Raw genomic sequence first — 21,136 nt, 5'->3', positions numbered from 1 at the left:
CTAAGAGTATAAAAGGACTTTGAAATGGGTGGGACAGAAAGAAAACAAGAACTAAGGACCATTGAAAAGCTCAGAATAGTGGGACTTAGCTGTCTAGTACTTTAAGGAAAGAAAGAGAACCAGATTAAGAGATAGGAAACTACTGTATTATTTTTGGGGGTGAAATTTTTATATTTGAGGGTATAACTCACATATAGTAAAATGCACAGATCTCAAGCCTACAGTTTTACTGATTTTAACAAACCACTGTACCTACGTAACCCATACGCCATTAAGAGAGAATATTTTCATCAACCCAGAGTTCCCTGTGCCCCTCTCAGTCAACATTCTTCCCCTCCCTGCATACTTAGAAGCAATTACGGATGTGATTTTTGTCACCATAGTTTTAACTATTCTACAACTTTCTATAAATGGAATCACACAGTATATAGTGTTTTGTATCTCACTTCCTTCATGACTTTTTTGTTTTTGAGATTTATGCATGCTATTCATTATACATATTGTCAGCAATCCATTTTGCTTAACTATAGACCCTAAGAGTTAAAACTAGAAATAGATAAGACCACTTATTTCATGCTCTAAGTAAAACCCATTGTGCTTATTTCTTATCACACTTCCTTGAGGTTTGACAAAGATGTTTTGCAATGACTGTAACATTCTAACCACCTGGCCAGAAAAGCCCTGATAGCAACAGAATGCCTAGAAGACCACACCCTACATGTCCCCTTCCCTTCCTGTGATCAGGTGCAGAACACATACCGACCCCCACCCATGATCTCATGCTCTCTGCCTGCTTTCTTGCCCATACCTCCCTGAACCTCTGTATAACTCTACGCTCCATCATACCAAAAAGAGGTTGGTTATTAAAACTTGAGCGTGCCACCACGCTGGCTGCTGGCACCCAAAATAACTCCTTCACTTCTCTTTTCCAAAACTTTGTCTTTTGAGTTATTGGCTTCTTTCGCAATGAATTTATCCAGGTTTGTTCAGCAACAGTGTTGGCAAACCCAGCCTAGAACTACGCTTTCCAATAGTCCAGCCCTCTCACTATTCCCCAGGATGGGGCAGTTGGCCATGGCAGTACACCAGCGCTTACTTGTTCACATCCTGAGTTAGGAGCTATGCTGGATTGATTGGTAACATTATCAGCAGTTTCTTCCTTTTACTGCTGAGTAGTGTTTCACTGTATGAATATACCAGATAGTGGATCTAGTCCTCTGTTGATGGACACCTGGGCTTTTCTAGGTTTAGGATATTACCAATAAAGCTGCCATGAACATTCTTGTAGATGACTTTTGTGGGCATATGTTTTCATTTCTCTCGAATAAACATATAGGAGTAGAATTACTGCCAACAGTTTTTCACAGTGGCCATACTATTTTATACCCCACTAGCAATGCAAAAGAGTTCCACACCCTCCCGAAAGTTTGGTGCTGTCTTACTTAATCTTGTTCATTTTAGCCATTCTAATGGGTAGGTAGTGATATCTTACTTTGCATTTCCTTGAGACTAATACTCGTGAGCACTTTTTCACATTCTTTCTTGGCTGGTGATATGCTTTATCTTGTAGTGTTTGTTCAAATCTTTCTCCCATTTAAAAAACCGAATTGTCTTCTTTGTAGGAATTCTTGATATGTTCTTGGTACAGCCCTGCTGTCAGATACAGGTGTTACAAGTATTTTCTCAGTCCGTGGCTTGTCTATGTATTCTTGATGTTATCTTCTGATAAGATGAGCAAATGCTTTTATTTTCATGAACCCTAATTTATCAACTTTTTTGATGGTAATGCTCTCAGTGTCCTAAGATAGTTTACAAAGATATTCTCCCCTATGCTGTCCTTTAGAAGCCATAATGTTTAAGCTTTAAAGTCAGGTCCTGATTCATCTCAAGTTAATTTTTTGTATGTAGTATGAAGTAGGAGTCCAGGTTCTTTTTTATCCCCTGTAGGGGAGGAAGGATCATTTTCCCTCTATCTTCCTAGATTCATGGGCTGGGGCCAATGAATCAAACTGATAAAAGACATTCACAAGAAAAAAAAAAGCTTAATTACATATGTACAGAAGTGCACTCACGGCAGTCTTACAAAGAAATAGGACTTGAGGTTTACATACCATTTCAGGCTAAAAAAAGGAAAAGGGATTCTGGGTGGGAAAGGCAAGTTAGGAGAAGGTGAGGGGAGGAAATGCATGGTAAATAAAAGTTGTATTGTTCTGCAGCTGAGTCTCCTGGGTGATAAGAGTTGTCTAAAGTAGCTCTCTTTCTGGTACAGACACATCTTTACAAATGTAAATTTCCCTTAAAAGGGGAAATTTATACTTTATTTTTAGGTGGTTAGAAGGAGGTAAAGGGCTCTTGAATCTGCTGGTTCGCAATTGCCTTTAGCTCAAAATAGTCCTTATGTCAAAGTGGCATATTTTGGGGTGGCATATTCTGGTACCCTTCAACACCATTTGTCGAAGATACTTTCCTTACTAAATTGCTTTGAACAGAAACAGATTCATAAATATAGAAAAAAAACTTGTGGATGCCAGAGGAAAGGGAGGTGAGGGCATAGGTGAAACAGGTGAAGGAGATGATGAGGTACAAACTTCCAGTTATAAAATAAATAAGTCATGGGGATAAAAAGTACAGCACAGGGAATATAGTTAATAATCCTGTAATAACATTATATGGTGACAGACTACCTTTATCATGGTGAGCATTTCATAATGTATAGAATTGTTGAATCACTATGTTGTATACAGGAAACTAACGTAACACTGCATGTCAACTACACCTCAATTTAAAATAAAAACAATAAATAAATTGCTTGGTACCCTTATCAAATCTGACCACAAATGTGTGGGTCTATTTTTGGACACTGTATCATTCCATTGGTCTGAATGTTTATCTTTTTGCCAATGCCACATTGTCTTAATCATGAAATTTTTAGAGTAAGTCTCAAATTTAGATAATGTAAGTCCCCTGCTTTGTTCTTTTTCAATATTATTTTGGCTATTCTTTGTCCTTGCATTTCCATGTAAGTTTTAGAATCAGCTTATCAATTCCTATTTTAAAAAATACCTGCTGGAGTTTCCAACAATCAGTACCTTATGGCTTCATAACTACCTATCTGCTCACAAGCAAACCACAACCAGGAAAATCAATGGCATTTCAACTAAAAGAAAACTTTCCAAAATAAGTAAATTTCGTTGGTGAAAACAAGAATGTTCAAAGTTCCAGTTAAACATCTTTAATGAACACCTTCTGTTAGTTTCGTTAGTCCTAAACATTAACTATAATCAATCTCTGTGAAAACTTTCAGGTATGAAGTGAATTTAATTAGATACAAGATTTCTGTATGTTCATCAGAAGACTCTGGGTCAGCTATTCTGTAGAAGTAACAGAAAACTACTCTCCCTACAGGAAGAAAAGCTAAAATTAGTATATTTCACCGGCCCCTTCTTTCCAATTTATTTACTGCCTTCATGTATGTATGTCTAAAATTTGGACCTTACTATAATTAAGCTTTCAGAGTATTCATGTATTTATTACACAAACCGTCTTCTCTAGTTTTCAGACTAGCAAACTCCTGAAATACTGTACAGAAGGTACACTGATTGGGCAAAGTTTTTGTTACCAAATGATCATTCACAGGCTAACTCAGGAAATAAATGGAGAAGCCCTGGGGCACTGCCGCAGCCAAGGGCTCCATCCCAGGGAATCTCCAGGGGGCTGGACAAATCAAAAGCAGAGCTGCTGGGCTTGGTCTGCCAACACTGTTGCAGAACAGACTCCATATACACTTGTCGCAAGAGAAGCCAACAACTCAAGAGATGAGGGTCTGAAAAGAGAAACGGAGAGATTTATTTCGGGTGCTGGTAGCTGGGGGAGGTGGCAGGCTCAAGCCTGAACAACTGACCTCTCCACTTACTAAGATGGACACCTCAAGTTTTCTAAAGAGAGGTTCAGGGGGGTACCTGCTAGAGAGCAGGCAGAGAGAGCATATGACCACAGATGGGGGTTGGTAAGTGTTTAGCACAGGATCATGGCCAGGGAAGGGGACAAGTGGGGTGTGGTCTTCTAGGTATTCTGTTGCTATCAGGGCTTTTCTGGTCTGGTACTTAGAATATTCCAGTTACTGTCAATGCCTCAAGAAAATCCAATCAGAAATAACTGTTGAGGTCTATAGTTGGGCAAGAAGGCTCGCTGACATTTTCTTAGAGAATACTTTCTAGGTGTCCACATCTACAACTCAAAGGAATATCTCTACGTATTCAAACTAAACTACAAAGAGGTAGGGAGAACCAAGAAAACAACACACTTTCTTGGGCTCCATCCCATGCTGTCCAGTGATGGGAAATGACAGAAAATCGACACTGGTCTTATGGTGGGTGAGCGGCAGTTTTCAACCATCCAAATTAGTCCTGACATCCCAGCAATGGCACTGGCAACACACCAATCTACATTTCTGTAGATCAGACAGCAATAAATTATTTTCAGGGGTACTATGTTACCAATGGAACTCAAGAATAATTACAAAGTAGGCACATCTTTATCCTGACCCTACCCTGTCTCTTTCAGAGTCTCTCTCACAACTCTACCTTCTGTACCACTCCTACCCACGGTCTAGTGACCTTATCTTATACTTTAAAAAGTATTTATAGCCAAATCTACTGAGAAACTATGAGTTTCAGAGACCAGAATGTAAACATTTGATTGTCTAGAAGAACAATGTATGGTCTTCCTTGGAGGAAAATCTTTACTAACAAGAAAAGCCCAAGACGAAATATTATTCACATCAGCAAAGCAACAAAAACTGCCATTCATTACGGTCAAGCTCAGCTTGTACAATAAAGTGAGAATGGTTAAAAAGTATCCTTCAGAGCTATATTTATATTTGATACCAGTTTTTTTTTGTTTGTTTTAAATTTTTTATTTCTTTATTTGAGAGAGCACAAGCAGGGGGAGGGACAGAGGGAGAAGCAGACTCCCCGCTGAGCAGGGAGCCTGATGCAGGGCTTGATCCCAGGACCCTGAGATCATGACCTGAGCTGAAGGCAGACGCTTAATGGACTGAGCCACCCAGACACCCCAATATATTTATATTTGAAAAGGAAAATCTTCTTGACCTAAATGAGGCAAAACAGCCATGTATATGAGGGCACAGAATAATGTAAGGATATGGTATTTCTTAACAGGACATTTTCTTTTTTTTAAATTTAATTTAATTTTATTTATTTATTTGAGAGGGAGAGAGAGCACAGAGGGAGAGGGAGAAGCAGACTCCCCGCTGAGCAGGGAGCCTGATGTGGGGCTTGATCTCAGGACCCTGGGATCATGACCTGGGCTGAAGGCAGATGCTTAACTGACCAAGCCACCCAGGTACCGCTTAACAGGACATTTTCAATCCTTCTTTAATGCACTTGTTTCTAAACCCACAAAAATTTGAAACTTCAATTTATATATTTAAAAGACACTGGGGGACAGGGTGTCTGCTAAACTACAAAGGAACTCATTCAATACCCAGAATTCAGCATACCAAAGATCAGTAGTTTGGCCCCAGGAAATTGAGTTACCATAAACCACAACACGGTTTCACAGCTTAGCAGCAGGGAGCTACATGTAAGTGGACCTTCAACTAAGAAAGAGTACGAAGTCATCCCCTAGCCTCTGCTCAGCGCATTCTTGTTCACTCTCTTCTATAGTTTCTGACCTGTTGATAATTTCTTCTTGTGTCACTTCCTTAAAGTTTTACTTACAATGTTAATAACCAGAATGCATGCTATAGGAATTTAATATCTAGTGCCCCCTGGCTTTTAAATGCCTACTTACTATACTCAATTACTATCTGTAAAACTAATTTTGTGATCAGTCACCTACAGATTCCAAATACTTCTCTTTAACTTTAACCACAGTTTAACTCTCAAGGTCACTGAAACATCATATATATTCTAACAAAAACCACACTCAAAGGAGACAAGGAAGTCCTAAGGGGTCTGGGAAGAAGAAAAGGCTAATAGTTAATGAAGTGGAAAACAAAGGCAAAAGAAATATAGGGGGGAAAAAAACTTTCTTACAACTTACAGCCCACTGACAAGTACTTGGGACAGGGAGAGTGACCTTCCTCAAGGAGCTCAACTGCTTCAATGTTAATACTTTGCTAGAAGCAAAAGGCTACCTAAGCTTCATATTAGCCCTACCTCCGGGATCCTATAAAAATCCCTTTGGAAACTTCCTTTATTTCTACTCCCCCAAGATGAACATTAGCAATCATCCTCCAAGTATATGGCCCAGGTACACATCTGAAGGGTCTCATGACTAAGATTTTACTAGACAGTAATAAACGACCTTTTCCTTCCAACAGCTAGCACTTCAAGGTCCTGCAAACCTTGCTTCCAAATTCCTTAAGAGACTTACTCTATACTTAACCCCCCCACCCAACTTGAGAGTATATAATCAGCCACTCCTCACAACCCCAGTACAGCTCCTTCTGCCCACAGGTCCTGTCCCGGATTTTAATAAAACCACCCTTTTTGCACCAAAGACATCTCAAGAATTCTTTCCTGACTGTTCACTTGGCTTTGGAACCCCAGCATTTCACATCAGTTAAGGCAGGGCTTTAAGTTAAATACCTGAGTTTAAATCCTATCTATCTTACCACATGCTAGCTGAGTGACCTTGGGCAGGTTACTTAATCAATCTGTAAAGTTCCCTTACACATAAAAACGCAGGAGTAATACTTAGCAGATAGGGCTGGTGGGGGGATTAATTAGCTCATTTTCATAAAGCACTTGGTATAGTATCTAGCACAGAGTAAGCATTCAGTACTTTAGCGTTACCATTACCAAGGTAGTCAGTTTTATTATTAACTAGAAGAAGCTATCTTAGGAGCACCTGGGTGGCTCAATCAGTTGAGCATCCAACTCTTGATTTCAGCTCAGGTCATGATCTCAGGGTCCTGAGATCAACTCCACATCAGTCTCCGTGCTCAGCAGGGAGTCTGCTTGAGATTCTCTCCCTCTCCCTTTGCCCCTTCCCCCTGGTCTTGGGCACAGGACTAGGCATGTGCTCTCCACCCCCCCCAGATAAATAAATAAATCTTTCACAAAGAAGGACAAAAAGCTATCTTAAGTGGGTCAGATCTGGTGTGTTATTTAATACTATTTAAATTACTTACATGTTTTGCGTGGCGGGATACAAAATCAATGCTCAGAAATCAGTTGCATTTCTATACACGAATAACGAGACCGAAGAAAGAGAAATTAGGGAATCCATCCCATTTACAACAGCACCAAAAACCATATGTTACCTTGGAATTAACTTAACCAGAGATGTTAAGGACCTATATTCTAGAAACTATAAATCACTCTTGAAAGACACTGAGGAAGACATAAAAAGATGGAAAGATATTCCATGCTCATGGATCGGAAGAATTAACATAGTTAAAATGTCCATGCTACCCAGAGCAATCTACACTTTCAATGCTATCCCGACCAAAATACCAAGGACATTTTTCAAAGAACTGGAACAAACAGTCCTTAAATTTGTATGGAAACAGAAAAGGCCCTGAATCTCCAAAGAACTGTTGAAAAGGAAAAACAAAGCTGGGGGCATCACAATGCCGGATTTCGAGCTGTACTACAAAGCTGTGATCACAAAGACAGCATGGTACTGGCACAAAAACAGACACAAAGACCAATGGAACAGAATAGAGAGCCCAGAAATGGACCCTCGGCTCTTTGGGAAACTAATATTTGATAAAGCAGGAAAAAACATCCGGTGGGAAAAAGACAGTCTCTTCAATAAATGGTGCTGGGAAAATTGGACAGCTACATGCAAAAGAATGAAACTTGACCACTATCTCACACCATACACAAAAATAAACTCCAAATGGATGAAAGACCTCGATGTGAGACAGGAATCCATCAAAATTCTAGAGGAGAACATAGGCAGCAACCTTTTTCATGATACATCCGCCAAAGCAACCTTTTTCATGATACATCCCCAAAGGCAAGAGAAACAAAAGATAAAATGAATTTATGGGACTTCATCAAGATTAAAAGTTTCTGCACAGCCAAGGAAACAGTCAGAAAAACTAAGAGGCAGCCCACGGAATGGGAGAATATATTTGCAAATGACACTACAGATAAAGGACTGGTAAACAAGATCTACAAAGAACTTCTCAAACTCAATACACGAGTAACAAATAAACAAATCAAAAAATGGGCAGAAGATATGAACAGACACTTTTCCAATGAAGACACAAATGGCTAACAGACACATGAAAAAATATTCAAAATCATTAGCCATCAAGGAAATTCAAATCAAAACCACACTGAGATACCACCTTACGCCAGTTAGAATGGCAAAAATTGACAAGGCAAGAAACACCAATTGTTGGATAGGATGTGGAGAAAGGGGATCCCTCCTACATTGTTGGTGGGAATGCAAGTTGGTACAGCCACTCTGGAAAACAGTGTGGAGGTCCCTTCAAAAGTTAAAAATTGAGCTACCCTATGATCTAGCCATTGCACTACTGGGTGTTTACCCCAAAGATACAGACGTAGTGAAGGGCCATATGCACCCCTTTGTCCATAGCAGCATTGTCCACAATAGCTAAATCGTGGAAGGAGCCGAGATGCCCTGCAACAGATGACTGGATTAAGAAGTTGTGGTTCATATATACAATGGAATATTACTCAGCTATCAGAAAGAACGAGTTCTCAACATTTGCTGCAACCTGGACGGCACTGGAGGAGATAATGCTAAGTGAAATAAGTCAAGCAGAGAAAGACAACTATCATATGATTTCTCTCATCTATGGAACATAAGAACTAGGAAGATTGGTAGGAGAAGAAAGGGATAAAGAAAGGGGGGGGTAATCAGAAGGGGGAATGAAACATGAGAGACTATGGACTATGAGAAACAAACTGAGGGCCTCAGAGGGGAGGGGGGTGGGGGAATGGGATAGACCGGTGATGGGTAGTAAGGAGGGCACGTATTGCATGGTGCACTGGGTGTTATACGCAACTAATGAATCATCGAGCCTTACATCGGAAACCGGGGATGTACTGTATGGTGACTAACATAATATAACTTACATGTTTTGTCTCCAGCTTCCTCATCAGAAAAACTTGGAATCTAGTTACTCCCTCTAACTTTTTATAGGGCCTTAGAAAAAAAAATCAGTTAAGCAATTTCAAGTCTGTACCACAGCTGGAAGGCATTGCTGCTACTACTATAATTCAGTAAATTACCTCCTATGGTGTACTAAATATTTCTTCTTCTGCTCTGTAAGAGTTAATTCATTTCTCATTGGTGAGAACTTTTCACAAGCTTATGAGGCAGCAAGGTGTTAGAGAGATAACCCAGATTTTGGTTCTAACTCTGCCACCTACTAGCTGAATAATGTCAGGCAATTATAAATTACTTCAGTCTGTTTTTTCATTTTTAATATTGTATTAATGAGACCTGTACTTCACTCTATGCAAAAGCAATTTGTAAACTGTAAAATGCTAAGTATATACTATAATTATGCGCTACAGTTATTTGTATAAAATTTGTATAAACTTGTTTTACCATGTTTGAAAAGAGAAATGTTAAAAATAACTTCCATTTTATATTCAAGTGTATCTCTGAAAACTCCTGCAACTTCACTTGAAAAAGTTTGAACACACATTATATATTTTTTGAAGGATGCCAGAATATTCCACCCCAAAATACACCTCCTTGGTCTATGGATTATTTTCAATTTAAGTCCACTGAAAACCAGATGCCAGAAAAGCTCTAAGAAGAGCCCACTAAGTTTTCCTTTCATAAAGGAAATTTTCATGTGTAAATGTGTCTCCCACTCCCTACCAGAAGAAAACAACTCTTATCACTGGAGAAGGCACAGACTTAAAACTGCATAATAAAGCTTACTAAATAACCCTTGCTTACCATCCTTTTCCCAATCAACTTCTTATAACTTGCTCCCTTTGCATGCCAAGAAGCCCCAAACCCCTTTCTTTTGTTTAGCCTTAACTGTCCCCTTGAGTTACTCATTTCTGGGTGTTCCCATCTGTATGAGCAGTGTGTATGTTAATAAACTCCTGTTTTTCTCTTGTAAATCTGTCTTATGCCAGTCTCATTTACGAGCCCCAGCTGGAGAACTTAAGAAGAATAAAGAAACAAGATTTTCTCCTTCCTCTATAGTTTCACTGGAAAAGGTGGGACACATTTTCCATCTTCACACCCTAATCCCCTTCTCTAAAGTTATGGAGAACATTTTCCGTTCTAGACCCCAAGGTATGCTGATTTTCTTTCCCTCAAATTTCCCCTGAGGCAGGATCAAGCTAAAATCTTAAAATTTTGATCGAACTACTTTGTTAGAATTTTTTTTTAAAAAAATAGGGAAATGCCAAAATCCACAGAAAAGGTATTAAATGGGATGATCCTATATTATCTGATAAGGTAACTGACTAAGCCAGTACTTTCAGTAAAGCCAGTATACATCCAAGATGATCTGTGTGTCAAAAACCCGCCATCATCATCAGAGGGAAATGGAAAGCTATGTGTTCAGGAATGCAGGTGGGGTGTGGGCTAGTGGGTTTGTCTTTTTCATCTTCAACGGCTATACCCAAACGACTCAGAAAACAAGAGTTGAGGGTCACCTGGGACTGTGTGATCTACATCATTCTAATTGTATCTGTTCAGTCAGATATTAAGTTAAGAACATCATTTCTAAATTCTGAATGGGCAATTTTGTACAAATGCACTACTGCTATTAGCAATAAAAAATAAAGTAATACTTAGTGATATCTCAATAATAATAGCTTAGATTTCTACAGATCTTTAGCAGTGACAAAATGATACTTCTTAGACCTTTTACTACCTGTAAGGTATAGAAGTTAGGTAGATATCTCTCTTTTATAAAGGAGCCAACTAAGGTTTCAAGAGGTTCAGTGAATAGTTATTTCAATTACTTAGTAGAAAAGCTGGCATTAAAAGCCTAGTCTTCTACTTACTTACTTTTTTTTTTTTAAAGATTTTATTTATTTATTTGACAGAGAGAGAGACAGCCAGCGAGAGAGGGAACACAAGCAGAGGGAGAGGGAGAGGAAGAAGCAGGCTTCCAGCAAAGCAGGGAGCCCGATGCGGGGCTCGATCCCAGGACCCTGGGATCACGCCCTGAGCTGAAGGCAGATGCTTAACGACTGAGCCACCCAGGAGCCCCTAGTCTTCTACTTTCTAGAAAATACTACAAAATTATAAACGGAGCAAATGAATAAGTAAATATAGGCAAGTGTCCATTATCTATGGCAAACATTCAGATGTAAGCTGCTTCTCTGCTCTCGCTCAGCTGCTTCAGAGCCAGCTGAAAGTCACACTGAGCCAGAGCTAAACAAAATGCTTCTGATTCTAGTAAAAACCAGAGAAAAGAACCTACTCTCCAAAGAAATAATAACTCTAATGAGCCACTCGCGTGATTTACCTGGTTCCTAATCTACCATGATTTTAGAATCAAAAAATGGCAAATCTGAAGTTAAATATTACTGGAATGAAGAAACACTAGTGTTTCCACATACTTTCAAATTACCAGGCACACTTGATCTCCTCCTTCTACAATCTAGTTGGGGACATGACAATGAACTGGACTACAAAGAGCAGAGAAAAGAAAGCATGAACATGGACACAGATGCATGCAGAATGCACCACTGCTGATTTAACCGGCAACTTACTTAACATGATCTGGAGCTTTCGCAAATTTAGCTTCCTGATCAGAATCAAAATTTAAGAGCTGGAACAGGCTTTAGACCTCATCTAGTGCAGCCATTATTATGTACAGAAAAGCAAGGAATGGAGGGTCTAAGCTGCAGGGGAGTTAGGCAAAGAACCTTAGTCCCTGCGCTGCCTATTTCAGGCACCCCTCATTCACTTCTGTAAGCCTCATGCCTAGCACAAAGCCCAGCAAATTGCGGTTGCTCACGAAGTGTTTACTAGTCTTAACTTTTTTTTTTTTTTAACTCTATGTTCATTGGGCCATCCCCACAAGAGGACTGAAAGCTCATCTTGTATTTATTACAATGTTTAACTTTGAGCAACAGGGAGATTTAGCACATTCCTATCACTGCACAGTGTTAACTGTTTAACATGTTATTTCAATAGAGGCCTCAACAATTCCATCCGGAAGACATGGTCTGAGGCAGCTGCCTGGTAAGTTAAAACGTAATCTTCCATTTTAACTGGCTATCTGTTCAGACAAGTGTGTTGATCTTAAGAACAGATTACTGATGGAATTTTCAGCATCTTACCCGGAAAGCTTATTTAGAAAAGTCTACTTTATTCACTGATACAAATACCACTAACATAACAGTGAATGAAAATGTATTAAAATTCCAAATATAATTTTCCAAAATGTGAAGACAGAAACCAAAGACAATCCTTCATTCACTAAAGTAAAAGCATTTACTGAATCACATTCTTACAGCTTAAAAAACTAAATTTAGTAACCCTTAAGAGGTGATCAATTTAGTCTCTATCTCACTGGTAGGGGAAGAGCCAACATAAATTATCACCAGAAAACCACACGAGCAGGCTGACTGATGTAGAATGCTCTAGTCCAAGATGAGTTGGCTCAGCTTGAATAAATTGGTCTTTTCACTCGCTGAAAACAAGAAAAGCAAACTGAAAACATCACCCGAGTCTACAATCAAAGACTACACAAAAGTTAGCTGATGAAAGCTTCTAATCTCCAAGGCAAAGGCTCCCTCTTCTTCACAGATACAGGAATTGATTTTTACAAACATTCTGAAGTAAAAATTAAATGTAAATTTGTTTAACTTCTGCCAGATTAGTTTCATCCTATTTACTCATTTTCTCAGACATTTTGTCAATTTTTAAAAATAGTTTGCTTTTCTAGATTTCCTTACCTGGCAACTTTAATCCAAAGCAAGTATTTTCTAGAACTAAATTTCTACTATGATAGACTTTTAAAGATCTAGCGTGATTATTAAAAAGACATTTTAAAATACCATTTATAGCCTAGTGTATATGTTATATGTAACAAGTTTATGGTTTTGAAGAGCTACCAAGACAACTGCTAAAATATAGTTCCCAAATCCTACAAATCTTTAGAAATATATATATTTTATATAGACATTTAAATATTGATATATACTGATATATTTCAATATGTTTCTGGATAAAATTCAGAATTGTCACATATTCTTGGTGGTGTATGCCTTTTAGGAACATGTATTTGTCCTGTTTAATCCTTTTCTCCTTGTACTGCATTTTGTTTAATCCTGTCACTCAATTTTTTGATTCCCCTTGCTGGTATTCCCTTCCCCATCTTTATTGTCAATCTTTCAGTGTCAGAATGTTTTAAATAAACAGCAAATGGGTAATTGGTTACCCATGACCACCCTCTAGTGGTTACTTATAGCATATGAAAATACACATTTTTCTATCTATGTCAAAAATGAATCAGACTCTACAAAACAGACAAGAACTTTAGCATGCTTTTACTTCCATCATAATTACAAAATCCGCTCCAAAATAACTCTAAAAATGAACTGGTAAAAAGATTAAATGATTGTCTCAAATTCACAACAATACAGTGAGCCATGTCACTTATTAGATTACATGTCATCTTCTAGTCATCTAAGTTTGGCTACATAACAGATGACCAAAAGAAAAAAATTACATTAGATTTAAAAAGCTAGCAATAACTGATAGAAAAATATATCATGCCGTGAAATGACAAATGGCACGAGATAAAGTTTTAATGTACAGTAAACAAGCTAGATTATTCCTCTACAATTTCAGGGACAAAGAGACGATCTCTTGCCTCCTGTTGTAGGCAAGTGTTTTGTCTTTCTTCTAAAGGTTAGGAACCAACAGTTCCCAAGTGGTGAGACTAAATTCTCTAAGGCTTCATCTGAAGAAGATCAAAGGGAAATATACAAAATAGATCAAGAATTAGAAAAATGTATGTTGGGTGATGGGAGGCAAATTTATTTTTTAAGGGATTTACAAGGCTTTTTGGAGAGCTGGATGATTCTAAGATGGGCAGGGAAATGACAACTTAAGCCTGAAGCATTTTGTGTACCAAAGAAGAGTTGCTTAAAAAGAGGATGGGGCCTGAAAGAGCTCCCGACGGCCAAAGCTGGAACAATTTGAACAAGAAAATAAACAATAACAGCATGGAATTATAGCCTACAGAATGAAATGTATAATTCACAAGATGTTCATGGGTATATACTGATACAAGTAACTGAAAAAATAAATGGGGGAGAAGGGACAGCTTTTCCTTATAGAAGAATTGCAATTAATAAATGCAGAAGGATAGAGAAAGAGAAAATAACCATTAGAACACCATACTAATAATAGTTGCAGGCAAGATCCACTGAGGGATGCTAAAATTAGTGGGGAAATAGGATCTCCCCCAAGACATTTTGAGGAGAAAATAGTTAACTCTATAGTAGAGAAAGCCAGCAGATACCACCTTAACCAAGTGATCAAGGCTACTGTCACCAGTAATAAGTTATGTTGATATTATATGCCCCAGATATCTCCTATGTATCATTTTAGGAGATACGACAACGAAACACAAAGTACAATCTTGGACTGAATCTTGGAACAGCAAAAGGACACGCATAAGAAAACTGGTGAAATCTGGTTAAAGGCTCTAGTTAATACTGGACCAATGTTAATTTATTAATTTTGATAACTGTACAACAGTTCGTTAAGACATGAATATTAGGGGGCGCCTGGGTGGCACAGCAGTTAAGCGTCTGCCTTCGGCTCAGGGCGTGATCCTGCCGTTATGGGATCGAGCCCCACATCAGGCTCCTCCGCTATAAGCCTGCTTCTTCCTCTCCCACTCCCCCTGCTTGTGTTCCTTCTCTCGCTGGCTGTCTCTCTCTCTGTCAAATAAATAAATAAAATCTTTAAAAAAAAAAAAAAAAAGACATGAATATTAGGCGAAGCCAGGTGAAGTGCATATGAAACTCTGGGTACGATTTTTGCAATTTTCTTTAAGTCTAAAATTTTTTCAAAATAAAATGTTTATACACCAGGCAATGGACTAGGCATTACAAAGATGACCTCATTTGATTGTCCTAATGACCCTGCAAAATTAGTATGGTTATCCCTATTTTACAGCCTGGAAAATTGAGACTTGAAATGATTAAGTGAAATGTTCAAAAGTACACAGCGAAGGGTGTCAGCTGCAACCTTCTGACGACTTGCTCAAAGTCCATGTTCTTTCTACCATGTTATGATAAACACACGTAAAAACAGCAAAAGCTATTTTCAGAACTTGATGGTAATTTTCAATTTACTTAAAATATGAGGTATTCTGCAAAGTTTTTCTATCATAATAATAAAAGGCAAATTACTATCTATTTAAGTAAAGCCATTTTAATTTACTGAAACATCTAGCAAGTCATGTCAAACTCTACAAATAGCAGCACACTGTTATGCTTCCCAATATGAAGTATAAGAAAGATTGATCTGTTACAAGGGCCATTCAATGTCAACAGGCATAGTTTTTCCCTCATATAATTCAAAGATTTCTAGTACAGGGGCTCTTGGTTGGCTCAGTCGATAGAGCATGTGTCTTTCGATATCAGGGTTGTAGGTTCAAACCCCACGCTGGGAGTAAAGATTACTTAAAAATAAAATCTTAAAAAAAAAATAACAGAATTTGCAAAGTTATCTAGTATAGAAAATTTAGGTGAATTTATCTTAGTTTTTTCCCTTACAACATTATACCACTTACCTACACATAACCAACATACAAATATTATTTAATACAAATGAGAAGCATATCAAACTCCAGGGAACTATCTGAGAAATAAAATATTCATGACAGAGGAGAAATATTTTCCCCTTTCCCCTTATGTTGATATGTTACTCACAGGCACCACACTAAGGATAGGTTACTTCACCTTGTGAATTATGATAAAGAATCGGAATTAAAGTCTCAAAGCAAAGTGCCTGCTTTCTTATAACTAAACTGAATTATTGATGGACTGTGTTTTTGGCCATGCAGGAAGATGGCTCTACCAAGGGAAGGCTATGTAAACTTATTGTATAGCTTCAGGTTATCTATTTGCTTTTCAACTTTGATGTAATATCTCATTAAGAAACGGAATTTATTTTGCCATGCTAGTCTTTGGAATGAACTATAAATCAGGGACATGCTAACAAAAAAGGATGACAAGACAAACCAGGAAAATGCTTTTTTTTTTTTTTCTCAATTGCATCAACTTGAAAAATATTCACAGCATATATTTTTAAATACTAAAAGATGCTTTAAATAGCCTAATGAATCTCTTATATAGTCATTCATGAGAATTTAACTTAAAAATTAATATATCAATGCTATATTACAATGAACACGGACAAAAGGACAGTTGGCTCCCCTGCTGAGGCTCAATCTGCCCATTGAGCAAAGACTAAATCGCATAGTTTGATACATTTCGAAACAAAGTTTTTTGGTGTTTGTTCAAAACAAAATCTTCTAGTATCTTAATCAAGAAAAACAAAAGCCACACAGATTAAATTATGAATATGAAAACCATTATTATCTATATTTTTATAGCAACTCTCATCCCTCAAGAGTGAATTTTCAAACCACTTGGTAATTATTATCTCATTTATTTTCACATCACTGAAGTATGTAAAAAGTTAACTTATATTTCCTGATGGATATTTCCTCAAAAGCAAATCTGAAACTCCAATCTAGCTCTGTAGATTCCCTATCCAGAGCACATTCACTGAGTCGTAACACGTCTCAGCTATTTACCATGTGTAGTGAAGGATACAGAATAGCTTGTTGCAATGTATTAGAAAGGGCAAATACATCATAGTTGTGTTTAGCAGTCTAGCAGGCTCCATTTTCATGTCTGAGTACATTTTAAAATTCAATAGATAAAGATCACCATTTGGGGCTACAGAAATTACTGCCTTATTTATTGGCTCTATTATCTTGATAGACAGAGATAGAAAAAGAGATCTTGGGCTAAGTCATATATTCATGATCCTACTAGCTGTGATTTCTATCTACAAAGCAAGTAAAATCTAGGTGCGTTGTTTATTCACCAGTAACTTGGTTTTGAATACATCTGGATGCCTATTTGGCATCCGAGTGGAGATGTAGAGCAGGCAGTGGATGTACCAGATTGAGAGAGGTCTGGCTGGAGAACACAGGAGAAGGCAAACCCCATGAGGACAGGGATTATGTCTATTTTGTTAACTTCTATGCCTTTTGCTCCTACAACAATGCCTGACGCATGCCAGTGGCTCTGTAAATATGAAATGGGACCAAATGCAATTGCCATGACCATACCTATTTCTACATAAACGGTAATTTTGTTATGGTTCCATCTAATACTCGTAGAGTGAATGATACACTATAATTTTTCATTTCACAGTCTCTTCTCTAGGCATGAGCTAGAAAATTCACTGTCCTTTAGAAAAAGACTATAGTAACTGCAGGAAACCAAGGTTGGTCCTTGCTCCTTTTGAGTCATCTAGGGTCTTGGGCTCCGGCCTCCTGCCTACTGCATTACAGGCACTGAATAAACATTTATTGGTGGTGGTGATGATGCCAGTAATTACCTTCCCCTAATATTTCCTATAAGCAATTATTGGAAAATTAAAAGTAGCCACTTGTAAATGATATAAGCAGTTGACTGAATACATTTGCAATATCCTTTTCAGTACTATAATCACCATTTTATAGCTAAAACAACAGAGGGACAGGAGGATTATTTCTTCAATGCCACAGCAGAAGGGTGGCGAAATAAACTCAATGCCCCAAGTTCACTTTTCTGCTCAAGTGATAACAACCTGTCTCTATCAGCAACTATACGGAAATATACATGTGTATGTGTAGGCATGCTCCCTCGGTATTTAACTACATTAAGGGACTCCCCCAACCCCCTGATTTAACTTTTTTCTATGTTATGTCACATTTAAAAACTTTTGAAGAAAAATCCAATTGTTTAAAATTTACCTGGAAAGTTATCTAGATAAATTATCATGTGAAAAACCTCTCCTCCTGAAACACACAAACACACGCCCATTTTTAAAAGATATGAATAATGCTTCAAAACTTACCATGCTGCTACAAAAAATTTCTTGAGTAGCTCTTTTTCAGTTTATCATGTCATAAATTATGCATTTATTAGAAATTATCATTGTCCATTCTATTTTACAAAGAAAAGCTGTTTCTGAAATAAGTCTTAGTATACATTAATTCAAACTTAATGACTTAAGAGACAAGGTAATAATAAAAAATAAAACTGGGATAGCTGTGAAAATCCAAGCGTGGTGCTCTGATATGACTACTTCTAGGATCACAAGCCTACTAGCCACTTAATATGTAGATTAATTTTCTTTAAAATTCAAAACCTGCCTCTGGTGTCCTATATAGCATACAAATGAGCAGAACAGTAATGAGAAACGTAACACACATAAAATTACAGGAATAATAATATTTTGATGTGCGGCTTTAAAGAGTAATTTGTTGAATACTAATAATCCACAAATCAAGTTGATATACCTAATTTGTTTTTCAAGAAAGAAAAGCACAATTTCATTTTTGAAACTGAAGTAGTACCAGATAATGAGAACCCTTTCACCGAAGAGGGACATTAGATGATTTATATAAATGCTAAAGAACGTGCTTTATTCGAGAATACTGAACAATTCAAAGTTCACAAAACATGCTGCTCTGACGTGTGTTAAGCAATGAATCAAAGTCCCCCACCACGTGGTTTAGATTTCTCTTCCTTAGCTGTATTAAACCCAATCCAGACAGTGAATTGTCATAGCAGGGACTTCCTTCTATTTCCTTAAACCTCTCTGCCTTACGCCCACTATCCCTGATAGTGAGGATCTTCAAAAATTATGAATTAAATTCTATAGATAAACACATAAAATTGCATATAAATGTATAATGAACTGTTAAATCTCAATTCCTTAAAGGTTCAAAGGATTATTATCTACTCTTCCCTTCTGTTATGAAAACATCATGTCCCATAAACCTGCAAAATTAAGCTACCCGACCAACAAGCACAAGCTGCTTAGCTCCTAAATTGAGGTGACACAATGTGCAAAAGGAAAGTCACCTTAATTCCACTAAGGGAAAAACATGCACTAAAACCCATCACTCTCAGCTGAGCCTTCATTCAATATTGAAACAAGTAATCTCAAATTCCATGGTTTTGGCTGCTGCTCAACCTATTCCATTCAACTGGGGATTGAACAAAGCAAAATAAAAAGGAGCTTTAATCTGCCTTTCTTCTCTTTCTACTATACTACACTGACAGCATCTTGTTCATTAATTAAACTTTTTCTCCTTAAAGAAATAGACTTTGGAGTACTATACTGGACACTGGAGAAAGAAGGCAAAAAATAAAATGCATGGTTTAAAGAAAATCTAGGTTTTAAAGATTCTAGTTAGAGATACAGAATATTCACAAATGATAAGATCAATATACAGAAACATTTCAATAAATACAAATGAAGACGTTAAGAATTTAACACATCCAGGATTGACACAGAGGCCGGGGGCTGGGGTGGCTGCAGGTTCCTTTTAGGGATTATACATAAATCAAGATGGTTCCATTCTGGTGACTCAAAGAGTTCATTCATGTGCATTGCCCATTTCTGTTCATCTCCTAAGGAGATGGGATTATAAATTTAAAGGCTTTAGAAACTATGAACCCAGCTAATAATGACGAATTTGCTGGACTCTCCCAAAACAATGTTTGGGGAAGCCTGATTTTTCATTGTGTTTCTTACTTGAGAATGCATTCATTGCTATTTGTTCTGTGTAATAATAGTTAGGGTAGGGAGCTCACAGAGGAAAAATAACCCATAATTTTTATTCATGGCCTTATTTATATGTAGGAATTTTTTTGCCTTAATAATAATTTAAAGAAGATATGTCATTTCTGGTTTTGCCATCTTAAAAGTCAGAGTAATAACATAGTAACTAAGTGTATGCAAAATCTTTTCACAGAAATGACAAGTTTTCTAAAGAGGAATGATTGAAAGGTTAAAAAAAAAAAGAAAGAGAGAGAGAGAGAGAAAGAAAATGCTTTTCCGGTATTTTTGATTGGGTTTTTAATACCTTAATACAAGACAACTAGAGGGACACCAGCACTCTATTATTTTATCATTATGTAATTCAAACAGATTTTCTTTTCCAATAAAATTCTATGTGTAAACTGCCACTGTGAATACCTTGGGGGCAAAAAAAATACAGGAACAATGCCAGTTTGATGTTACCTTCAATTAAAAAATTGCTCCTCAGCTTTATAACCTGAAGATAAAGAACTTACACACTTTCCTGAAATCTCTTGCTAAAACCTAATGACTGATATGAACTACAACTTCTCACGGCTCATGAAACAGTGATTCCAAAATTCAAACAATATCTTGAATTTATATCCCAAAATTTGTGGTTTACTTTCTGGCAAAGAAAAGTTATTTTCTAACCTCAATAACAGTTATCTTTCATTCTAAGTACTATTTTATATACATTATTATAGCTTTATATTTTTTACTTAAGTCCTAATGACACTATGAAAATGGCTTCGGTGCCATTTTACAGAGAAGGGAATGGTGGCTCAGAGAAATAAAGTCACTGCCTCAGTGAAGGCTGTACATCTAGTCAGTGGTGCAACTGAGATCCGAGTTCAAGTCCACGTAATTCTAAAGTACCTCCTGTGGAGATAATGCTAAGTGAAATAAGTCAAGCAGAGAAAGACAATTATCATATGATTTCTCTCATCTATGGAACATAAGAACTAGGAAGATCAGTAGGAGAAGAAAGGGATAAAGAAAGGGGGGGGTAATCAGAAGGGGGAATGAAGCATGAGAGACTATGGACTCTGAGAAACAAACTGAGGGCTTCAGAGGGGAGGGGGGTGGGGGAATGGGATAGACTGGTGATGGGTAGTAAGGAGGGCACGTATTGCATGGTGCACTGGGTGTTATATGCAACTAATGAATCACCGAACTTTACATCAGAAACCAGGGATGTACTGTATGGTGACTAACATAATAAAAAAACATTAAAAAAAAATAAACTCCTGTGAAAATGGGCTTTTTAAAATCAAAGGAGTTATAAATCTGAAATATAAAATTTGAC

General features: G+C 37.4%; 1 protein-coding gene across 3 annotated transcripts in view; it reads right to left on the bottom strand.

Moving 5' to 3' along the window:
• PRIM2 (DNA primase subunit 2) overlaps nucleotides 1-21,136 on the bottom strand; it is a 341,343-nt gene that overhangs the window by 49,423 nt on the left and 270,784 nt on the right. The window lies entirely within an intron of this gene.

The sequence above is a fragment of the Ursus arctos genome, unplaced genomic scaffold, assembly GCF_023065955.2.
Source record: "Ursus arctos isolate Adak ecotype North America unplaced genomic scaffold, UrsArc2.0 scaffold_29, whole genome shotgun sequence".
Taxonomy (NCBI): Eukaryota; Metazoa; Chordata; class Mammalia; order Carnivora; family Ursidae; genus Ursus; species Ursus arctos.
The sequence above is the reverse complement of the archived record's forward strand: the minus strand, read 5'-3'. Positions and strand labels throughout refer to the sequence as shown.